This window comes from Rhinopithecus roxellana, chromosome 4, assembly GCF_007565055.1.
Source record: "Rhinopithecus roxellana isolate Shanxi Qingling chromosome 4, ASM756505v1, whole genome shotgun sequence".
NCBI classification, from domain to species: Eukaryota; Metazoa; Chordata; class Mammalia; order Primates; family Cercopithecidae; genus Rhinopithecus; species Rhinopithecus roxellana.
The window spans coordinates 71,282,613-71,304,362 of record NC_044552.1 but is presented as its reverse complement, the minus strand read 5'-3'; the positions used below and the strand labels follow the sequence as shown (position 1 = coordinate 71,304,362).

Genomic DNA, 21,750 nt, shown 5'->3' with positions numbered 1-21,750 from the left:
AATTGGAAATGCCAGTTCCCTTGTCTGGTACCTCACTAGATTCTGAGAGGACAAGAACTATGACAATTTTATTCATCATTATATCCTCAGCCCCGAACACCACTGCTGGCATGTGGTAAGCATTAAAAAATATTTTTGCCTATAATATGTCTTTTTCAATCACATCCGTCTTTTTGCATCTTAAGAATTCTCTGCATGGTACTCTAAGGTGGTACCAAACAGCATCTTTAGGGATACCAACAAGTTTCATTTTTAGAGCTCTGTCTTCCTCTGATTATTCAAATGTGTGTTCCCTTCCTCCTACTTGACAGCATTTTTTCATAGATTTTATGTTTCTCCTGACCTCCTCCTCCAATGAATAGAATAGATCCAGACTTGGTGCCCACCAACAGACACACATCATACTGACCCTGGCCTCACTTTCTATCTACCTGGGTGCCTGCCAATCTCCTCTTCAAGCTATAAAACAGACTGCAATGTCCAGCTCCCAGCTCCCTCCCATTTCCATCTACTGTGCTCCTCTAGACAGAAATGGAACATGCCCTGTCCCTCTGCCATGGGTATTTAGTTAGAATTGGAAGAAATTCCAACTTCAGTCAATGCCACTTTAAACCAGGAGTCCCCAGCCCTTTCAGTTTAAATGAATCCCAGGGACAAGGACATAATTTTGATAATTTTGGCAGGTGTTCTGAGAACACACTTTAGAAGTCTTATTTATGTCCTACATATTAGAGTTTCATCTTAAAGCAGCCTTGTATAGCAAATTTTGTAATCCTGTTAATGTCTTTGTTTTCTGCCTCTATAATTAAGAACTTACCTTTGACCTTTGGAGCACTGACCCTGTTTCTCTGGAGTCTTCCTCCTGAATGGGTCACTCTCCGTTTTTTCTTGAATAAACTTTTTTTTTTTTTTGAGACAGAGTCTCGCTCTGTAGCCCAGGCTGGAGTGCAATGGTGCGATCTCGGCTCACTGCAAGCTAGGACTCCCGGGTTCATGTCATTCTCCTGCCTCAGCCTCCCGAGTAGCTGGGACTACAGGCGCCTGATACCACGTCCGGCTAATTTTTAAACTATTTAAACTGGAAAAAAATGAAACAAAATAAAGTTTAAAATAGAAAAATTAGCTGGGCATAATAGCAACTACTTGTAGTCTCAGCTATTCTGGAGGCTGAGGTGGGAGGATGACTTGAGCCCAGGAGGTTAAGACTGCAGTGAGTCATGATTCGCATCACTGCACTCCAGCCTGAGTGCCAGAGTGAGACCCTGTCGGAAAGGGAAAGGGAAGGGGAAGGGAAAGAGAAAGGGAAGAGGAAGGGGAAGGGGAAGGGGAGGGGAAGGGAAGGGAAGGGGAAGGGGAAGGGAAGGGGAAGGGGAAGGGGAGGGAAGGGGAAGGGAAGGGGAAGGGGAAGGGGAGGGAATGGGAAGGGGAGGGGAAGGGAAGGGGAAGGGAAGGGGAAGGGGAGGGGAAGGGAAGGGAAGGGAAGGGAAGGGAAGGGAAGGGGAAGGGGAAGGGGAGGGAAGGGGAAGGGGAAGGGGAGGGAAGGGGAAGGGGAGGGGAAGGGAAGGGAAGGAAAGGGAACAGGAAGGGGAAGGGGAGGGGAAGGGAAGGGGAAGGGAAGGGGAAGGGGAGGGAATGGGAAGGGGAGGGAAGGGAAGAAGGGGAAGGGAAGGGGAAGGGGAAAGCGAAGGTGAAGGGGAAGGGAAGAGAAAGGGGAAGGGGAAGGGGAACAGAAGGGAAGGAAAGGGAAGGGGAAGGGAAGGGGAAGAGAAGAGAAGGGAAGGGAAGGGAAGGGGAAGGGGGAGGGAAAGGGAAGGGGAAGGAAAGCGGGGGGAGGGGAAGGGAAGGGGAGGGAAGGGGAAAGGGAAGGGAAGCGGGGAGGGGAGGGAATGGGGAGGGTGAGGGGAAGGAAGGGGAAGGGGAGGGAAGGGAAGGGAGGGAAATGGGAAGGGGAGGGGAAGGGGAAGGGAAGGGAAAGGGAGGGGAAATGGAAGTGAAGGGAAGGGAGAAGGGGAGGGGGAATGGGAAGGGGAGGGGGAAGGAGCGGGGAGGGGGAAGGAGAGGGGAAGGGGAATGGGAGGGGAAGGAGAAAGGAAGTGAAGGGAAGGGGAGGGGAAGAGGAAGGAGAAAGGAAGGGAAGGGAAGGAAGGGGAGGGGAGGGGAAGGGAAGGGGAAGGTAAGGGGGAGAGGGAGGGGAAGGGGAGGGGAGGAGGAGAAGGGAAGGGGAAGGGAAGGGAAGGGGAGGGGAAGGGGAAGGGGGAGGGGAGGCGAAGGGGAGGGGAAGGAGAAAGGAAGGGAAGGGGAGGGGAGGGGAAGAGGAAGGGGAGGGGAGGGGAGGTGAAGGGGAAGGGGGGAGGGAGAGGGGAAGGGGGAGGGGAGGAGAGGGGAGGGGAAGGGGAAGGGGAAAGGGAGAAGGGAAGGCTCACTGCAACCTCTGCCACCTGGGTTCAAGGAATTCCACTGCCTCAGCCTCCCGAATAGCTGGGATTACAGGTGCCTGCCATCATGCCTGGCTAATTTTTGTATTTTTGTAGAGATGGGGCTTCACCATGTTGGCCAGGCTGGTCTTGAACTCCTGACCTCAGGTGATCCGCCTGCCTCAGCCTCCCAAAGTGCTGGGATTACAGGCATAAGCCACCACACCGGGCTAAGTTGGCCTACTTTGTAAATGTGATTTTTAAAAATAATATTTCCCTAATCAAGGGATACCGCAGCTGCAATTATTTCGATTACTAGAAGCTAATGAAGAATTAGTGACACCTTGTGGCAAAAGCTTATTAATTCATGTTCTACTGCTACCCATTTTCAGAGATGTCCAAAGGGTTCATGCACTTCACTAAGAAGTTAAGACAAGAGCAAAACTTTGGAAAGAATAATCTAGGGTTGCAACTCTACCTCTGTAACTAGATTCTCTCCTCAGTAACTCTACATGGGCTTCAGTCCCCTCCTCTTCACAGAATCTGTGTGACTTCAAGTTCACAGATGACTTCCGGGTTGGCAAACCCAATGATTACTTCTCAAGTCTCATCTTTCTCAGCTTCTCAGTGATATTTGACCAGGTTGAATACACTGTTCCTAAAACCCTTGGATTTGACAAAATCAATTTCCCTTCTCCTTTAAAATGTTGTAAAGCCGTCTAAGTGCTCATGAGTACCAAATTTATATCTCTAGCTCCACTGAACTTCAGACTCACATCTCTAACCTGCCAATGTGACATATGTATTTGGATGTCCAATAGCATCTGTCCAAAACAAAACTCTTGGTTTCCTACTCTTTCCAACAATTGACTGCATCACAGTAAATAACATGATCATCCTGTCAGTTTAGTAAAGCCATAACCTTAACAGTCGTTCTGTAATCCTCCACTACTTACTATTAGTAAGTGGCAGTGAGGAGTAGAGGAATAAAGGGACTTCGTTCATTCTCTGAAAGCTCCCAAATGCACCCCTTCTCTCCATTTTTCCTACTATCACCCTAATTCAAGCCAGAGTCTCTCAATCTACTCAGCACCTTCCTAACTAGTATCTTACTCTTCACCTCTTACAATCCATTCTTTACATAGCAATCAGTGATCTTTTTAAAATATAACTCAGATGATACCCTTTCTTAAAACCCAAAAACCCCATAATCCCAACTCCTCCTCCATTCTACAAAGCCCTCCAATTTGCCCCCAGCTTCCTCAAAATGCTCTAAAAGCTCACGTCTTACCACTCTTCCCTGGCGTTCCATGTTCTAGCCACGCTGGTCTTCCTTTCGCTCCTTAAACATACAAGCTTGTTCCTTCCTTAGGAACAGTGCACTAGCCACCGCCCTCTGCCTGGGCGGTTCCCCCAGAACTTCATGTGGTTCACCGCTTCTTTTGTCACAAGGTCTCTAGTTAGATGTTACCTTCTCAGGCTTTTCTGCTACTTAACTGAAGGCAGCCACTCATGCCCCCCACCACGACCACGAGGTTTTTGTTTTGTTTTCACCAGTTTTTATCATTCCATGAAATTTTCTTCTTTTTCTTTTTTGGTTTATTTGCCTATTATCTACTTCCCTACAGTAGGACAAAAGCTTCGTCTATCCCAAGCTCTTACAATACTGCTCAGTACAAGGAAGGTGCTTAGTGTCTGTTGAATAATGAACTATCGTAAGGTCTCCTTTGCATTCTCTTACTGATACGGTTTGGATCTGTGTCCCCACCCAAATCTCATGCCAAAGTGTAATTCCCTGTGTTGGATGTGGGCCTGGTGGGAAGTGACTGGATCATGGAGGTGTTTTTCATGAATGGTCTAGTGCCATCTATTTGATACTGTCCTCAGGATAGTGAATGAGTTCTTGCGAGATCTGGGTTTTTTTATTTTGTTTTGTTTTGTTTTCTTTGAAGCAGAGCCTCACTCCGTCACCCAGGCTGGAGTGCAGTGGCGTGATCTCAGTTCGCAGCAAACTCTGACTCCCAGGTTCAAGTGATTCTCCTGCCTCAGCCTCCCGAGTACCTGGGATTACAGGCACGCGCCACCATGCCCAGCTAATTTTTGTATTTTAGTAGAGACAGGATTTCACCATGTTGGCCAGACTGGTTTCGAACTCCTGACCTCAAAGGATCTTCCCACCTCGGCCTCCCAAAGTGCTGAGATTACAGGCGTGAGCCACTGCACCCGGCCAAGATCTGATTATTCAAAGGCATGGTGCACCTCCCCTTCTCCCTCTTGCTCCTGCTCCTGCCATGTAAGACACCTCACTCCTCCTTTGCCTTCCACTATGACTGGGAGATTCCTGAGGCCTCTCCAGAAACAGATGCCGCCATACTTCCTATACGGCCTGCAGAACCATGAGCCAATTACACAGCTTTTCTTTATATATTACCCAACCTCAGGTATTTCTTTATAGCAATGTGATAACAGACTCATACATTTACCTATACTTAAAAACATTGCTGAAACCATAGCCTTTCACTCACTTTTTGCACACTTAAATGGAAAACATGCTGCTGCTTCTTTTCTTGGATCAATTGTATACCCCTGCTATTCACTCATTCAAAAAACTATTCTAACCAAACATTAAGTAATATGGTAGGACTACAAATACAAACAGAACATGATCCCTACCCTCAAGGAACTCATGGCCTAGTAGAAGCAAACATGTTAGCAAATCATTATAAAAGCCATGTCCAAATATATTGGGAGAACGCGCTCCCGATGTTTAACATGGGTTCTTTTCTATTTCCTAAGTGTCTCAGCTGGGTTGAGAAATAAAGGGAAAGAGCACAAGAGAGAGAAATTTAAAGCTGGGTGTCCGGGGGAGACAACTCATGTCGGCAGGATCCATGATGTTCCCTGAGCTGTTAAACCAGCAAGTTTTTATTAGTGATTTTCAAAAGGGGAGGGAGTGCACGAATAGGGTGTGGGTCACAGAGATCACATACTTCACAAGGTAATAAAATATCACAAACCAAATGGAGGCAGGGTGAGATCACAGGACCACCGGATGACGAGAAATTAAAATTGCTAACGCATTGTCATTGATAACATCTTATCAGGAAACAGGGTTTGAGAGCAGATAACCTGTCTGACCACAATTTATTAGGTGGGAATTTTCCTCCACCTGATAAGCCTGGGAGTGCTATAGGAGACCAGGGTTTATTTCATCCCTTCAGCTTAGACCATAAAAGACGGGATGCCTTAAAAAGGGGCCGTCTAGGCCGGGCGCGGTGGCTCAAGCCTGTAATCCCAGCACTTTGGGAGGCCGAGACGGGCGGATCACGAGGTCAGGAGATCGAGACCATCCTGGCTAACACGGTGAAACCCCGTCTCTACTAAAAATACAAAAAACTAGCCGGGCGAGGTGGCGGCGCCTGTAGTCCCAGCTACTCGGGAGGCTGAGGCAGGAGAATGGTGTGAACCCGGGAGGCGGAGCTTGCAGTGAGCTGAGATCTGGCCACTGCACTCCAGCCTGGGTGACAGAGCGAGACTCCGTCTCGAAAAAAAAAAAAGGGGGCCGTCTATAGGCCTACCTTCAGGCCGCATTCTCTTTCTCAGGGATGTTCCCTACTGAGAAAAAGAATTCAGCAATATTTCTCCTCTTTGCTTATGAAAGAGGAGAAATATAGCTCTGTTCCGTCCGGCACACCGGTGGCCAGTTCAAAGTTACCTCTGTTGTTCCCTGAATATCGCTGTTATCCTGTTCTTTTTTAAGATGCCCAGATTTCATATTGTTCAAACACACATGCTCTACAAACAGTATGTGCAGTTGACACAATCACGGGGTCCTGAGGCGACATTCATCCTCCTCAGCTTACAAAGAAGATGACGGGATTAAGAGATTAAAGTAAAGACAGGCATAGGAAATCACAAGGATATTCATTGGGGAAGTGGTAAGTCTCCATGAAATCTTCACAATTTATGTTCACAGATTACAGTAAAGACAGGTGTAAGAAATTATAAAAGTATTAATTTGGGGAACTAATAAATGTCCATGAAATCTTCACAATTTATGTTCTTCTGCCGAGGCTTCAGCCGGTCCTTCTGTTCGGGGTCCCTGACTTCCCGCAACACAGGTAAAAGATGGCGTGGCTGCAGACTATATGAACCCAAGTTAGAGGCATCAGAAATGCCTTCCTGGCTGGGCGCTGTGGCTCATGCCTGTAATCCCAGCACTTTGGGAGGCCAAGGAGGGTGGATTACCTGAGGTCAGGAGTTCAAGATCAGCCTGACCAACATGGAGAAATCCTGTCTCTACTAAAAATACAAAATTAGCCGGGTGTGGTGGCACATGCCCGTAATCCCAGCTACTTGGGAGGCTGAGACAGGAGAATTGCTTGAACCCGGGAGGCGGAGGTTGCAGTGAGCTGAGATAGCACCATTGCACTCCAGCCTGGGTGACAAGCAGTGAAACTCTGTCTCAAAAAAAAAGAAATGCCTTCCTGGAGAAAACAACAGGAGCTGAGGTTTAAAAGAGGAGTAGGGCTGGGCGCGGTGGCTCAAGCCTGTAATCCCAGCACTTTGGGAGGCCGAGACGGGCGGATCATGAGGTCAGGAGATCGAGACCATCCTGGCTAACACAGTGAAACCCCGTCTCTACTAAAAAAATACAAAAAACTAGCCGGGCGAGGTGGCGGGTGACTGTAGTCCCAGCTACTTGGGAGGCTGAGGCAGGAGAATGGCGTAAACCCGGGAGGCGGAGCTTGCAGTGAGCTGAGATCCGGCCACTGCACTCCAGCCTGGGCGACAGAGCGAGACTCTGTCTCAACCAAAAAAAAAAAAAAAAAAAAGAGGAGTAGAAGAAAAATCCAGGAAAAGGGACAAGCAAAAATCATAAAGCACAAACACAGCATGGAAACATGATAGTTCGTGCAGTGGGACCGCACGCATTCAGCTCTGCTGAGAAAAAAGTACAAGACAGAAATCAGTGAGATGTGAAATCAGAAAAATACGCAGTAACTAGGTAGTGGCAGGCTTATAGCATGGTTTAAGAAACTTGAACTTATTAGGCGGTGGGTTATGGAGCAAGCATGGTCAAGGATGCGTTTCTCTTAGATTATTGTTTGGTTCCATAGACGATTTAATTTAGACTACATGGGGTCAGAATGACGAAGTCAAGGGCTGGTGGGAATAGGAAGGATACAAAAAAGAGGATCCAGAAGCAAGAAACACTGAGGAAGTAAAACACACAGGACTTGGTGATTATTGGGATATAGAGAATGAGGGGAGGTGGAACAAGCAAAAGGGGCAAGAAATGGGGGAACTGGGAGTGGAAGGACAATGAACATCATAAGCTGATGCTTTCTTGTGTAAGTTCTAGAGTCCAGCAGTCAAGGGCTTAAGTCTTGGTCCTGTCACTTGCTTGCTATATGACTTTGGTAAGTTATTTCAACTTCTCTAAATTTAAGTTCCTTGCAAATTAAATGGGAATAATATCAGAATCTACCTCGTTGTTAGACTGGGATTGTTATAATAACTAAATGAAATCAGGTATGTAAAGTGCTTAGCATAGTGCCTGCTAATCAGAAACACCTATTGATTAAAGAATTTTAAAATGATTATCTGACTACGTCTGTGGTCATAGATCTACCTTTTCTCTTCTTACTAGGGATGAACTGTCCATCTTTCTAGGCAAGGCCAATCCCGCAACTTACACACAAGAACTTATTCGTTTTTGCCAACATCATTCCACCAATTCTTCCCTCCATCCCACACCATCCATTCCACCCTCTCTCCTGAATCACTTCTAGAAACATATACACATACAGTCAATTCTCCCATTACAAAATATTGAACCTTTTCTTGACTCAATGTCCCTTTAACTACCAGCCCATTTCTTTCTTCTTTCCTTGAGTCATAAATTGCTCTTCTGCCACTCGTTTCAGGATCCATTATAACTGAACTTTCTCTTCTATAACTTCATGAAAGTTGCCTTTTTTCAGATTACCAGTGACTTCTATGTTGCTAGATCCAGTGTTCTTATCTTGCTTAGCACGTGTATAGCATCAGACATAGCTCATTACTCCCTTCTCCTTGAAACACTTTCATTACTTAACTCCTAGGTGAGCAGGCTTTCTGTATTTTCTACCATTTCTTTGACCCTCTTTTGCAGTCTCCTTTGCTGATTATTCCTCATCTTTCCAAACACTAAATATTAGAATACTCAAGGCCTTATCTCTCTACACTCCCTTGGTAATCTTATCAAGTCTCATGGCTGTTGATTCAAAAATCCACTTCTCTAACCCAGACCAATCTCCTGAAACTCTAGACTCCCATGTCCAACTGTCTACTCAACCTCTCCACTTGGATGACTAACATGCCTTCCAAGCTTGATGTGCCCCAGACCAAGCTGCTAATGCTCACTCCAATAATGGCTCCTCCCCAGCGTTCCCTGTATCACTAAATGGCAACTCCATTCTTCTAGGTACTCTAGTCAACAACCTTATCATGGCCTCTAGCTACAATCGAAAAACTTAAATTAAACCAGTCCTCTCATGGGAACAAGCATAAAAGCTGAACATTTAAAAAACACACATAACAAAAACCACACAGGCTGTTTGAAGGCACTGGAGAGCAACCAAGATGGTCAAGACATGACAGCCTGGGATCCCAGGAAGAAGAGAGATGCAAAAAGTGATACAGAACTTCTCCATTGCTTTTTCTTATTAGGGCATTTGCTGAGTTTTGTGCAGGGCATTATGGTGAGCAGAAAGCAGTGAGCAGTGACCTGGAGGTATTGGGGACCTTTCAGATATGGGGAGATAAAAAATTGGAGTTGAAAACTGCTGACAGGACTTGAAGGGACAAGATCTCAAAGAAAGAAGGATCATAAAGAAGCCAGTCTGACATTTTGTTTGGCTTTTATCCTTGAGGTATTTGCTGAATTCTAAGCTGTAAGAGCACCAGAAATCAAGAAACCAAACAGTTGCTAAATAGTTAAAATGCTAAGTGTACATTTCAACAGTCTCACAGAGCTGGGGGTACAAAAATTGGAGTTCAAGGTCACCCAAAGATGGGGACCTGTTAAATATCGCAGATGTTCATGCTGAGAAAGAACAGAAAGGCCTAGCTCTGGGATAAGACCAAACCAGAAAATGATCAGCCCTCACAAAGTCTGAATCCCTGACAAAAGGTCATCTGAGGCTGAGCACAAGGGCTCATGCCTGTAATCTCAGCACTTTGGGAAGCCGACACAGGTGGATCACTTGAGGTCAGGAGTTCGAGACCAGCCTGATCAACATGGTGAAACCCAGTCTCTACTAAAAAAATACAAAATTGGCCAGGCATGGTGGTACATACCTGTAATCCCAGCTACTTGGGAGGCTGAGACAGGAGAATTGCTTGAACCTGGGAGGTGGAGGCCGCAGTGAGCCAAGATGGCACCATTGTACTCCAGCCTGGACAACAAGAGCAAAACTCCACCTAAAAAAAAAAACGCATCTGTTCCTACTCTAATTGCTTGCCAGAATAAAATTAATCCTTTCTGGAAAAAGACAACATCAGCCACAGTCTCTATGCAATTTTTTTTTTTTTTTTTTTTTTTTTTTTTTGCCAGAGCCTCTATGTGATTTTTTTCTGCACAATGTCCAACATTTAATCAGAAACCTTAGGTTCATCTCTTATGCATTTCTCTCATGTACCACATCATGTCCAATCTGTTCTACCTTCAAAATTGAGCTGGGATCTTCCCACCACTTTTGGCCCAGATCCAGAACCAAGCTCCACCAAAAGCAAGGCAGTCTGCCCCCCCGACATGGCCTCAGCACTGACTGACCGCACCTCGCAGGCCCGAGCACCACACCTACACCAGATCTAAGCCACTCTCTCAGCAGCCTTATTGGGAGCAGCTTCCTATCTGGTATCTCTGTTTCTGCCTTTGCCCCACTTCAGTCTATTATCAACCAAGCAACTAGAAAAAACAAATGTTTTTAATCAAACTATGTCAAACTTCTACTCAAAACCCTTTAGGGACTTTTAACCCTAGAGTAAAACCTAAAGTCCTTTCACTGACCTACAACAAGGCGCACAGCCCGGCCTCTGACTTCATCTCCGAATGTTCCTCTGCCCTACTCACTCTTACTCCCATCCCCAACATGGCTTCCTGCCTTAGAACTAGGAATTGGCTGCTTCCTTGACCTAGAATGCTGTGCCAATTAGTATCAATTTTCATTTCTTCACCTCCTTCATGTCTTTACTCAAACGTCACCTTCTCAATGAAGCCTTCTCTGAAAATTGCTAGGTCTCCCATGCCCCAGCACCTAGCCTTCTTTCCTGCTTTATTTTGCCTTAGCTATTATAATTATCTAACACACATAATGTACTCACTTTTCTTGTTTGTATGACTCCTCCACTAGAATACAAATTCTGTCAAAGCAGGAGTTTTAATCTGTTGTTTGGTTTTGTTTTTCACTGCTATATCCCCACGAACACAAGGGGAGTGGGGGTGAGGGACAAGAAAACAACAGTGCTTGGCACATACTAGATACTCACAACTATTTGTGGAATGAATCATTCAGTTTCAGATCATCCAAGAGTTGTCCAGAAAATAGTCAGATATCCAGGACTGTCACCTGAAGGAGAAGTCTAGGTTAGAGATACATCCTTTGTCGCCCTGAGTATATAGGTGGTACTAGAAATTACAGATGTGAAATGGGACTGCCCTGGGAGAAAGAAAAAGAAGAGAAACAGGTTGTGGATAAAAACTTGTACAGGCCAGGCGCGGTGGCTCACGCCTGTAATCCCAACACTTTGGGAGGCTGAGGAGGGCGGATCACGAGGTCAAGAGATCAAGATCATCCTGGCCAACATGGTGAAACCCCACCTCTACTAAAAATACAAAATTTAGCTGGGCAGGGTGGCATGCGCCTGTAGTCCCAGCTACTCAGGAGGCTGAGGCAGGAGAATCACTTGAACCAGGGAGGCGGAGGTTGCAGTGAGCTGAGATCACACCACTGCACTGCAGCCTGGCAACAGAGTGAGAGTCCATCTCAAAAAAAATAAATAAATAAAATTTAAAAAAAACTTGTACAAGAACCTATAGTGGCCATCAATTTCTTTATAAAGCCCACTGTGGCTGGTATTGCACTACTGGTTACTGTCATGCACGTCCGTGTGAAGAGACTACCAAACAGGCTTTGTGTGAGCAATAAAGATTTTTAATCACCCGGGTGCAGGCGGGCTGAGTTCAAAAAGAGCATCAGCGAAGGGAGATGGGGTGGGGCCGTTTTATAGGATTTGGGTAGGTAAAGGAAAATTACAGTCAAAGGGGGGTTTTCTCTGGTGGGGAGGAGTGGGGGTCACAAGGTGCTCAGTGGGGGAGCTTTTTTGAGCCAGGATGAGCCAGGAAAAGGAATTTCACAAGGTAATGTCATCACTTAAGGCAAGAACCGGTCATTTTCACTTCTTTTGTGGTGAGATGTCATCAGTTAAGGCAAGGACCGGTCATTTTCACTTCTTTTATGGTGGAATGTCATCAGTTAAGGCAGGAACAGGCCATTTTCACTTCTTTTGTGATTCTTCAGTTACTTCAGGTCATCTGGGTGTATACGTACAGGTCACAGGGGATATAATGGCTTAGCTTTGGCTCAGAGGCCTGACATTCCTGTCTTCTAATATTAATAAGAAAAATAAAACAAAATAGTGTTGAAGTGTTGGGGTGGCAAAAATTTTTGGGGGGTGGTACAGAGAGATAATGGGCAATGTTTCTCAGGGCTGCTTTGAGCAGGATTAGGGGTGGCGTGGGAACCTAGAGTGGGAGAGATTAAGCTGAAGGAAGATTCTGTGGTAAGGGGTGATACTGTGGGGTTGTTAGAAGAAACAATTGTCATATAGAATGATTGCAGATGGCCTGGATACGATTTTGGATGAACTGAGAAACTAAACGGAAGTACAAGGTCCTAATGAAAGAAGGAGAAAAATAGGTATTAAAGGACTAAGAATTGGGAGGATCCAGGACATCCAATTAGAGAGTGCCCAAGGGGGTTCAGCGTAATTACTTGCTTGGTTAGCAAGTTTTTGGGCTCTATCCTCGAGTTTTTTTATGTTGTCATACACCAGGCCAGATTGATTCAGGTAAATACAACACTGTTCATTTAAGAATATACAGAATCCTCCTTTTTAGCAGTGAGTAAGTCAAGGCCTCAGTGGTTTTGGAGGACAACTGCAGCTAAAGAGTCAACTTGGGCCTGGAGGACTGAAAAAGTTTGTGATATGTCTGTGATGCTAGCAGAGAAATCATTAGAGAGGCTACGGAAGGTCGTGACAAAGGTTGAAATGCCTGCTATTCCAGTACCGAGAGCAATAGTGGAGGCAGAAAGTCCTAAACCGACAAACAAGGGAATTAGTGGAATAACCCTTTTTTGTCATGTCGGTGTCATGAGGGGAACAGGGAGCTCTTCGGTCCCATTTGCAAATTGAATTTTGGGAGTAAGGAAAACTAGTGTGCATGTGCCTGTCCAATTACCAGGCAGACACATGTAGGTAGAGGATCCACAGAGGAAGAAGAGACCTTGTGCAAGGCAAAACTGGAGATGCAAAGTAAAAAGATGAGAGGGAGTGCTGAAAAAGGTGTCTTGTAGCCAGACTCCTAGGGATCCGGCTAGGGAGGCAGCCGTCAGAGGTTATAATGGGGACTGATGAGGTAACTGCGTAGAGGGGGAAGTTCAATTTTCATGGTGTGTGAGAAAACATTGAGTATCTATGAGCAACCTTTCACTGTTATTTTCGGGGCTGGGTATAAGCAAACAAGAAGAGGGCCTAGGAGGAGAGTCTGACGAGCAAGGGGAAGGCAGCCAAGGATGGAGTGAAATACAGGTTGTGTGTCTTCCTAAGCAATAATTACTGCTAATGTTTTTCAGTTTGCCAGTACTGATAGAGGGCTTGTCTGTAATATGGAGCTGGAAGGCTCCAATTGTTTCAGTAATGTGCGTCCTTGGGCTTTGGAGATGGAGAGTAAAGGAACATCGAGAAGGTGAAAGGTTACCTAGAGGAATTCCAGTGAGTCTTTGCCGAGAGATACATAAAGGAGCGGCCACAGGAATGGTAGTTTGTGTTGTGAGAGGTCCACATATAAGGGGAGTAGAGTTAATGTAAGGAGAAAGGTTTTTTAGTAAGGGTGGAGGAGGGTGGCAGCTTGCTGATGTGAAATGTCTGGGGAGGTCTCGCTGGACCTGTCTAGAAAGTAAAGGAGTTCCTCAGGAGGGTAAAGGTGAGGGCTGCTAAAGGAAGTTTGGAGGTGTAAGGAGACAGGGGACGTTGCCCAGTCTGCATGTAAGGCGGGGACAGCTGTGTAGGCCCTGGAAGAACGGGAAATGCAAAGCCAGCCGTTGTTCACTAAGGAGGGATTAGAAACGACTAGAAGAGAATGGGTAAGGTTGATAGTGTGGTGGAGATAGCTGGGGACAGGTAGAGGGTGGCATAAGAATGGGAATGAGAATAAGAGTGAGTATAAAAGTAAAGAATAGAACTTTATCAGGGTGAAGGTATTGGAGGGTCCTCTGCCAGCAAAGATCATCTATCCACTCTAAGAGGGAGCTAAGAGTGGCAGTTTGGAGATAGCACCAGGAGATATCAGCTGTGACAGCTTGAAGAAACAGTGTAAACCAGCAGTGTAAACAAGAGTAGGGCATTTATAAGTAGTTGAGAACAGAGAATAGGAGTATGACTAGACAGAAGATAGTAGGGATGACTAGTTTTTGTGGCTCAGTCCAAGTAGTGGGGGTGACTTCGTAAAGCCCTGATGCAAAAGGTAGGGTAAGGACGAACAGACCTAATAGAATGAAGGGATGTATTAGGCTCATAAGGGTCATTACTGTTCTTCAGAAATACGAGTGAGTTTAAGGGAAGTAGGGGAGAGTACTCGCAACTTCCAGGAGGGAGAGGAGGGATTAGGCTGGCTGTCCAATGGGCACAGCTTTATTCTGGAACAGTCAACCCAGTGGGGAGGATCCTGCAGGCGGATGGCAGTTGGGGTACTATAGATGACTAAGTAGGGTCCAGTCCACTGAGGTTGTAGAGTTTGAGGGGTTAGATTCTTAAGAACTGATCGTCCAGCTAGGGTGTCTTCATATGGCTGGGAATCTGGAGTAGGCAAGAGAAGATTAGCAGACTGATGAATTTCCTGTCTAGCCTGCTGGAAGACTGGAAGACAGTCACCTAGAGGACTGGTGTCTGGGATGAGGTTGAGGCCAAGCAAGAAAGTGCATCCATATAAAAGTTCGAATGGACTGTACCCTGTAGCATCTCGAGGACAGGCTCTAATTCTGAGAAGGGCAAGAGGTAAAAGTACTGTCCAATCCTTTTTAAGTTGGAGGCTGAGTTTGGTGAGGTGTGTCTTTAAAAGACCATTAGTCCCTTCTACCTTTCGTGAAGGTTGGGGATAGTAAGGGATATGAAGATTCCACTGAATACCAAGAGCCTGAGAAACTGCTTGGGTGATTTGACTAGTAAAGGCTGGTCATTATCAGACCGTATAGAGGTGGGAAGGCCAAACCGAGGAATTATGTCTGACAGAAGGGAAGAAATGACTGTGGTGGCCTTCTCAGACCCTGTGGGAAAGGCCTCTACCCATCCAGTGAAAGTGTCTACCCAGACTAAGAGGTATTTTAGTTTTCTGACTCAGGGCATGTGAGTAAAGTCAATTTGCCAGTCCTAGGCAGGGGCAAATCCCTGAGCTTGATGTGTAGGAAAGGGAGGGGGCCTGAACAATCTCTGAGGGGCAGTAGAATAGTAGATGAAACACTGAAAAGTCATCTCCTTGAGGACAGATTTCCATGATGGAAAGGAAATGAGAGGTTCTAAGAGACGGGCTAGCGGCTTGTAACCTACATGGAAGAGGCTATGAAATGACGACAGAACAGAATGGGCCGGTGAGGCTGGAAGGAGGTTATTTTCCTTGGTCTAAAAATCATTTGCCTTGTGTGGGAACAGATTGATAGGTGGAAGTTTCAGAGGGGGAGTAGGTGGGAGTGACGGATGTGAAAGAGAAAAACTGACCTTGAGGGACAGAAGTTGGAATGCTAGCTGCTCGTCTAGCCACCTTATCAGCATAAGCGTTGCCTAGAGCAATGGGATCTGACGCCTTTTGATGCCCCTTGCAGTGAATGACTCCAGCTTCCTTTGAAAGTAAAGCGACCTTGAGCAGAGTTTTTATTAAACAGGCATTAATGATGGAGGACCCTTGTGTAGTGAGGAAACCTCTTTCAGCCCATATAACCACATGGTGGTGCAGAATATGGAAGGCTTATTTAGAGTCAGCATAAATATTGACGCGTAGTCCTTTTGCAAGAGTGAGAGCCCAAGTTAAGGCAACTAGTTCAGCTTGCTGAGAGGTAGTGGAGTGGGGGCAGAGTGGTAGCCTCAATGATAGATGTGGAAGATATTATTGCATAGCCTGCCTTTGCTGGTGAGTGGCGATTAGGCCTGGTGGAACTGCCATCAATAAACCAAGTGTGATCAGGGTGAGGAACAGGGAAGAAGGAAATGTGGGGAAATGGGGTGAATGTCAGGTGGATCTGAGAGATGCAGTCATGAGGGTCAGGTGTGGTATCCAGAATAATGTGGGAGGCCGGATTGAAGTACAGTCCAGGAACAATGGTAATTGTGGGAGACTAAACAAAGAGTGAGTATAGCTGAAAGAGCCAGGAAGCAGAAAGTATATGCGTCAGGTGTGAGAAAGAAAATAGATTTTGGAAGTTATGAGAGCTGTAGAGAGTGAGTTGAGCATAGTTTGTGATTTTGAGAGCCTCTAAAAGTATTAGGGTGGCAGCAGCTGCTGCACGGAGACATGATGGCTAACCTAAAACAGTAAGCTTAAGTTGTTTGACAAAAAGGCTACAGGATGCAATCCCGGTCCTTGTGTAAGAACTCCGACTGCACAGCCCTGCACTTTGGCTGTGTGTAATGAAAAGGGTTGGGATGAGTCAGGGAGCGCTAGGGTGGGGGCAGTCTCTAAAGCTGTCTTCAAGGAATGGAAAGAGGAGTGGGGAAAGGATTTATGATCTATGGGGTCAGCTAGGTTTCCTTTTGTGAGTTTATATAATGGTTTTGTTAGGATGGCAAAACCAGGTATTCAAAGTCGAAAGTATCCAACCATGCCTAGGAAGGAAAGGAGTTGTTGTTTTGTAGAAGGTGTTGGGGTTTGAGAGATCAGTCGGACACGACTGGCAGGGAGAGCATGTGTGTTTTTATGAAGAATTATGCCGAGGTAGGTAACAGATGGAGAAGAAATTTGAGCTTTGGAGGGGGACACCCAATATCCTTTGGAGAATAAATGCTGAAGGAGCAGAAGGGTGTCTTGTTGAGAATATTCAAAGGAGAGGCTACAAAGAAGAAGGCTATCAATATATTGAATAAGGTGAGAAGCGGAGGGGTGGAAAGAAAGTAAATCACGAGAAAGAGCTTGGCTGAAGTAATGAGGGCTGTCCCTGAAACCCTGCGGCAGCACAGCCCAGGTAAGCTGCTGGGACTGATGGGTGTCAGGGTCAGTCCAGGTGAAAGCAAAGAGAGGCTGGGATGGGGGGTGCAGGGGAATAGTGAAAAAAAAGCATCTTTAAGATCAAGAATGGAATAGTGAGTTGTGGAGGAAGGTATTGAGGACAAAAGAGGGTACGGGTTTGGCACCACAGGGTGGACAGGCAAAACGATTTGGTTGATAAGGCGCAGATCCTGAACTAATCTGTAAGAGTTGTCTGGTTTTTGGACAGGTAAAATGGGGGAATTGTAAGGAGAGTTTATAGGTTTTGGAAGCCCATGCTGTAGCAGGTGAGTGATAACAGGTTTTAATCCTTTTAAAGTGAGCTGTGGGTTGGGATATTGGTGTTGAGCGGGGTAAGGGTGATTAGGTTTTAACGGGATGGTAATGGGCATGTGATTGGTTGCCAGGGAGGGAGTAGAGATGTCCCACATTTGTGAGTTAAGGTTGGGGGATATGAGAGGAAGACGCAAAGGAGGCTTTGGGTTGGGAAGAAGGGCGGCAATGAGATGTGGCTGTAGTCCAGGAATAGTCAGTGAAGCAGATAATTTGGTTAAAATATCTTGGCCTAATAACGGAACTGGGCAGGTGGGGATAACTAAACAAGAGTGCATAAAAGGATGTTGTCCAAGTTGGCACCAGAGTGGGGGAGTTTTAAGGGGTTTTGAAACTTGGCCGTCAATACCCACAACAGTTTTTGGGGCAAGGGAAACAGGCCCTTGAAAAGAAGGTAATGTGGAGTGGGTAGCACCCATATCGATTAAACAGGGGATGGACTTACCCTCCACTGTGAGAGTTACCCGAAGCTCAGCATCCATGATGGTCCAGGAGGCTTCTGAGGCGATCAGGCAGAGTCAATCTTCAGCCGCTAAGCCAAGCAGATCTGGGAAGGAGTCAGTCAGAGAGCCTTGGGCTAGAGCTTTAGGGGCTCTAAGAGTGGCTGCCAGGTGAGCGGGGCAGTCTGATTTCCTGTGGGTCTCTGCATAGATGGGACATGGCTTGGGAGGAATCCTAGGCTGCAGGCATTCCTTGGCCCAGTGACCAGATTTCTGGCACTTGAAGCAAGATCCTGATGGAGGAAGTCTTGTAGGAATGCTTCACTGCTGTGGCTTAGGCATGTGCAGCTTAGGCATTTTGAAGTTCTTGTATGCTGGAGGTGTGGCTGGGTTTTGTCATAGCAGAGGCAAATAATTGTAACTCAGAAATGTGTTGCCATCTGGCTGCCTCCTCTCTGTTATTGTACACCTTGAAGGCGAGGTTGATTGATTCCTGTTACGGGGTTTGCGGGCCAGATTCTAATTTTTGAAGTTTTTCCTAATGTCAGGAGTGGATTGGATGATAAAATGCATATTAAGAATAAGACGGCCTGGCCGGGCGCGGTGGCTGAAGCCTGTGATCCCAGCACTTTGGGAGGCCGAGACGGGCGGATCACGAGGTCAGGAGATCAAGACCATCCTGGCTAACACGGTGAAACCCCATCTCTACTAAAAATACAAAAAACTAGCCGGGCGACCTGGCGGGCGCCTGTAGTCCCAGCTACTCGGGAGGCTGAGGCAGGAGAATGGCGTGAACCCGGGAGGCGGAGCTTGCAGTGAGCTGAGATCCGGCCACTGCACTCCAGCCTGGGCCACTGCACTCCAGCCTGGGTGACAGAGCGAGACTCCATCTCAAAAAAAAAAAAAAAAAAAAAGAATAAGACGGCCTTCTGGCCCTTCTGGGTCTACGGCGGTAAAGTGTCTAAGGGTTGTTGCTAAGCCGGCCATGAACTGGGCTGGGTTTTCATCTTTACCTTGGGTAGTTTCTTTAAGCTTGTCATAATTAACAGCTTTGTAAGCTGCCTTTTTAAGCCCTTCAACTAGGCAGGAAATCATGTAATCTCGCCTAGCTATACCTGGGGAATCTGATAGTTCCATTGGGGATCCTCTCGGAGAACTGTTCTAACGCCTTCCCGGGGGTCTGGCTCGTGAAGCTGGCAGTTATCAGCGTGAGATTGGACTAGAGAAAAAACTCTTTCCCATTCATCTGGGGAGAGGGTTGAAGTCAGGATGACATTTAAGTCACTCCAGGTTAAACTGTAGGACAGATTTAGATATTGGAATTCCTGTATATATTTAGTGGGGTCTGATGAGAAAGAGCCTAAACGCTGACTGATCTGAGAGAGGTCTGATAGAGAAAAACGTACATGTACCCTAACTATGCCTTCAGCTCCAGCCACTTCTCTAAGAGGAAATTGTTGGGCAGGTAGGGAAGAGCTAGTTGCGGAACTAAACTGTAAGCCGGACCAGGTGTGAAGAGGGGAGGTGATAGAATGATTATAAGGTGGAGGAGCGGAGGCTGAGGAAGAATTGGGACTTAACTTGGCCTGGCGACTAGCAGCCTGGGGGGGAAGGGAGCGGTCAGATGGGTCTGTAGAAAAGGAAGACTGGAAAGACTCAGCGATGCTTGGGGTTGGGACTGAGGGGACAGGCGGGAGGGAAAGAAGGAGGATTTGGGAGGAATCGCATTGGGAACAGAAACTAGGGAGGGAACAAAGTATGGAAATGCCTGGATGTAAGGCACCTCAGACCATTTGTCCATTTTTCAACAAAAATTATTTAGGTCTTGTAGGATGGAGAAATCAAAAGTGCTGTTTTCTGGTCATTTAGAGCCATTGTCAAGTTTGTATTGGGTCCAAGCAGTGTTGCAGAAGAAAACAAGGCATTTAGGTTTTATGTCAGGTGTGAGTTGAAGAGGTTTTAAGTTTTGAGAACACAGGCTAAGGGAGAAGGAGGAGGAATGGAGGGTGGAAGGTTGCCCATAGTGAAGGAGGCAAGACCAGAGACAAGAGAGAGTAGAGGCACGGAGAGAAGGGGTTGGGGGGTTCTTGCCCTCCAGAAAAGCGGGAAAGGGGTCGGGATGCACAGATAAGGGGTCGGGGTCGGGGGGTTCTTGCCCTCCAGAAATGCGGGAAAGGGGTCCGGATGTGGAGATAAGGGGTTGGGGGGTTCCTGAGCTGCAGAAAAGCAGGAAAGGGGTCAGGAGGTTCTTGCTCCCCAGAAAAGCAGAGACAGGGTAGAGACACGGAGAAAAGGGGTTGGGGGGTTCTTGCCCCACAGAAAACCGGAGAAGCGGTAGAGACACAGAGAGAAGGGGTTGGGGGGTTCTTGCCCCCCAGAAAAGCGGTACTTGCCGCTAAGGGTGAAGGACCAAGGCAGGCGTCCCCGCGTGGTCAGACACCTCTGAAATGTGGGTGAATAATCCGGCAAGCGTCCCCACGTGATTAAACACGACGGGAAGACTGTCTTCCCAAGTCTGTGACCAGTGCCGGAGTTTTGGGTCCACAGATAAAACGCATCTCACTTGTCTCTACCAGAAAAGGAAAGGAACTGAAATTAAGATAAGGGAGAGATTGAAGTGTGGCGCCAAGATTGAAAGGAGAAAGAGGTTGAGGGATAGTGAGAGAGGTTGGAGAAGAGAGTAAAAAGAGGCCGCTTACCGGATTTAAAATTGGTGAGATGTTCCTTGGGCTGGCCGGTCTGAGAACCCAAGTTCGTAGGTGGATCTTTCTCACAGAGCAAAGACTAGGAGGGCAGGGGATTGATCTCCCAAGGGAGGTCCCCCGATCCAAGTCACAGCACCAAAATGTCACGTGTGTCTGTGTGAAGAAACCACCAAACAGGCTTTGTGTGAGCAATAAAGCTTTTTAATCACTTGGGTGAGGGCGGGCTGAGTCCGGAAAGAGAGTCAGTGAAGGGAGATAAAGGTGGGGCCGTTTTATAAGATTTGGGTAGGTAAAGGGAAATTACAGTCAAAGGAGGGGTGTTCTCTGGTGGGCAGGAGTTGGGGGGTCACAAGGTGCTCAGTGGGGGAGCTTTTCTGAGCCAGCATGAGCTAGGAAAAGTAATTTCACAAGGTAATGTCATCACTTAAGGCAAGGACTGGCCATTTTCCCTTCTTTTGTGGTGGAATGTCATCAGTTAAGGCAGGAATGGGTCATTTTCACTTCTTTTGTGATTCTTCAGTTACTTCAGGCCATCTGGGCATATACATGCAGGTCACAGGGGATATGATGGCTTAGCTTTAGCTCAGAGGCCTGACAGTTACCCACTCAATACCCATTCTATTCTGCCCCAACATCCTTCTAACAGAATTCATTCATCTCCTCCCTGGCCAAGCGTTTCTTGAGGGCCCGGAAAGACTGGTTAGCTGGTCTAACTCAAACATGGTGGTCTTACATACAGATCCTAAGCTTAAGTCAATATGATGTAATTCTGGTCAGTTGGGAGTTCACAAGGGGGTTTTGCTCTTCCAATAAAGACAAAAGAGAAGATACTTCTATTACTACCTTGTTGAAGCCAACAACCCAGGTGACAGAGTGGAAAGGCAGGGGAAAAAAATGCCTTGTTGATAATGTGCTGAGCCCCCAAGTTAACCTCCAGGTTAACCAACCTGGGGGGTGTAAAATAATGAATTCCTTATTATTTCAGGACTGTCACCTGAGGGAGACAGTCTTTATTATTTCAGCCACTTGGAATTGGTTTTTTGTTACTTGAGGGAAAAAACATTCTAATTAATATGCTAGTTTTTATGGTTTCCACGATGTGGTGCCAGCCTTTCCTTCTCTAGATATTTCTAAAACTCATCTACACAGGTCTTACTTACAGTTTTCCAAATACACCTTGCACTTTTTGAGCCTTTGGTCAAGCCATTCCGAATGTACGACCCCCAAGAGGCTGGCCAGTTAAAATACTATCATTCATCAAACACAATTTAAATGTCACTTTCTCCTGTAGCCCTTTCAGAAATTACCTCAAAATTAAATGATCAGACCTAAAATCTTTT

General features: G+C 46.5%; 1 long non-coding RNA gene across 1 annotated transcript; it reads right to left on the bottom strand.

The window, feature by feature from the left end:
* Window positions 1-1,040: 1,040 nt before the first annotated feature.
* On the bottom strand, window positions 1,041-20,560 carry LOC115896942. Its single transcript, XR_004056883.1, has 4 exons — window positions 20,405-20,560; window positions 17,711-17,812; window positions 10,950-11,029; window positions 1,041-1,078 (listed from the first exon to the last, which is right to left on the bottom strand). It is a non-coding gene; the product is annotated as an uncharacterized LOC115896942 (long non-coding RNA).
* Between the last annotated feature and the right edge of the window lie 1,190 nt (window positions 20,561-21,750).